The following is a 2919-nucleotide window of genomic DNA, read 5'->3' on the forward strand; positions in this document are numbered from 1 at the left end:
GAATTGCTTATTTGTCATTTTATTATTATTTATTTATTTTTCTCTTAAAATTGTTACTATTCTGGTTCCTGTCATCACCCAGAGGAGGATGGTCCCCCTTTTGAGTCTTGGTTCCTCTCAAGGTTTCTTCCTCGTGCTCTAGTGCTCACCACTGTCAACCTTATCTTGCTCACTGGGGGCTTGGACTTGGACATTTGTAAAGATACTTTGTGACAACTTGTAAAAAGAGTTATATAAATACATTTGATTTGATTTGACAAACAGAATAAGAGTCAGCTATGATTTTATCTCCCATCTTTATAGAAAGTGAGAGAGAGATAGAGAAAGAGAATCAAAGAAGCTGTGTGTGAGTGTGTGTAACAGAGAGAATGAGAGAGAGAGAGAATGATGTAGGGTGAAAGAGATCACAGATTTACTGAGACATGGTAAGGCTCCTTGAGCATTGATATAAAGCTCATGTGGAGAAAGACTTAGCACACTGGAATACTGACACCATCACAGTAACTACTGGAAACAGTACAACACCATCACAGTAATGACTGGAAGCAGTACAACAGCATGACATTAATCTTCTGTGAGTAGGCTATAGCCTGTTTGGACAACTTTAATTTTTTAGCAAATACGTGGACAGACGAACATATTTTGAAGAAAAGAGAAAAACTGCTTCATCTTCTAGATCACTGTCATTGTTGTGAAAACTACATAATGGATATAAATGGTTTTCTCTAGAATGGTACAAATCAATTTTTGCTATTGCTTTCCCTAGAGGGGTCATGGTGTTTCATATCTTTCTAAGATCTAAGATCACTTCACCACTCACTCAAGACCACCAATCAAACAAACAAGCAAAGTAAAACAAACACAAACAAACAAAAAATTCAGATGTATGCAAGGTAATAAAATAACAAGAAAAAACAACTGTGAGTTTATGCCCACCGTTGATGAGTAGGCTATATCCAAGAATTTAAAAATGTAAAGGGACTGTTTTCATAAAGACAGCCTGAACCTGTGCTGCACCAGGCATGTGCTCAACATGATCTGCCACAATAAACCAGGTGACTCCGTCAAGTTCTCTGTTTGCTGTTTCCTTTGGTGAAGAGATTTGCATATTTTTTTTTCATATAAAAGAACATTCTTCTTCATCTTTTCTGCACTTCTCTTCCATTTCCATCTCACTGTAGTCACCCTCCTAATGTCTACCCTCTTCGGTGATCTCCTCTCTTGGGTTAGGGGTTAGGGTTTAGGGGTTAGGGTTTAGGGTTCAAGTTCCAGTTCAAGTTTGGTTTATTTGTCACTTACATCATACACGGTATAACTCGCAGTGAAATGGTTTGAGAGTGCTCTGTCCAAACTAAGCGAAAAAAAACAGGGGTACATAAGGAAACATATATATATATATATATATATATATATATATATATATATATATATATATATATATATATATATATATATATATATATATATATACAAAAAATATATATAACAATGTATGTATAAGATATGTATAATATGTATATATACACAATGTACAATGTATATTTGGATATGTGGATATATGTGTATGTACACAATGTACAGTTCCAGCTTACAAATTTACAGATTTACAGTCACATGGTGGTGGTTGTCCCCACAGTTTATCAGTTTCCCTGATTCAGGGCCCGAATGGCCTGTGGGAAGAAGCTACTCTTCAGTCAGTGAAAGCGCTTCCCTGACCTCAACAGAGAGAAGAGCCTATTGTTGGGATGGGTGGGGTCCTTCACAATCCTCCTGGCCCTGGTCTGGCACTGCTTGTAATAGATGGTCTGCAGGTCAGGAAGTTCCGTATGAATGATGTGCTCTGCTGAATGCTCCACCCTTTGGAGTGCTTGTCTGTCCTGCTTGGTGCTGTGCCCAAACCAGACTGTGATGTTCCCCGTGAGGATGCTCTTGATAGTGCAGGTGTAGAAGTTCCGCAGTACCTTGGAGGGCAGTCTGAAGTCTCTTAGGCGTCTGAGGTGGTAAAGACACTGACGAGCCTTCTTTGCCAGGGAGCTGGTATGGCGGGACCAGGACAGGTCCTGCGAGATGTGAACTCCAAGGTACCTGAAACTATTCACTCTCTCCACCGTGGTTCCACTGATCCTCACAGATTGGTAGTGCCGCTCCTGCTTCTTGCTGCAATCCACAATCAGCTCCTTTGTCTTGCTGACGTTTAGGAGGAGATTATTTTCCTGGCACCAGTTTTCCAGGTGTTTAATCTCCTCCAGGTAGGCCCTCTCATAGTTGTCCGAGTTTAGGCCCATAACGACGGCATCGTCAGCAAACCTGACAATGAGTTTAGGGTTTAGGGTTTATCCAACACTGAGTGGAATCATGACAGATTGCAGCAGATAGAGGGGAGCTGCCTCAATAATAGATTCTTCAGGTCCTCAAGCAACCGTCATTAATCCAGCATCCAGCAACACTACACACTACTAACCCTAACCCTAACTCTATCCCAGGAGGGTGTTTCCACAAACTGAGCGAGCACCTCAGAAAAATGAAACACAGTGAACTCAAACAACTGAAGGTAATAAATGATAAAGGAACATTGTTTCACTGACAATAACACAAAAAATAATTCCTATTGCCTGGCACACAATAGTGCAAAATGCTGTATCTCAGAGTAACACCCTGGACTGCTGTGCTAAATACGGTATTGCTCAAAGCTCTGTGCTGGGATTTCTACTCTTTACACCATACATGTTACCAGTTGTTATTTGTAAACATGTCATTTGTTTCCACTACTATGCCAATGACACACAATAATCTAAATAATAATAATAATAATATAAAAATTATCTAAAATAATTAATAATAGATAAACAATCTAAATAATAATCAGCTAATCTAGATTCTTCAATTTACAGTTTCTCTCAGGTGATAAACTGCATTGGC

The sequence above is a fragment of the Electrophorus electricus genome, chromosome 25 (genome assembly GCF_013358815.1).
Source record: "Electrophorus electricus isolate fEleEle1 chromosome 25, fEleEle1.pri, whole genome shotgun sequence".
Taxonomy (NCBI): Eukaryota; Metazoa; Chordata; class Actinopteri; order Gymnotiformes; family Gymnotidae; genus Electrophorus; species Electrophorus electricus.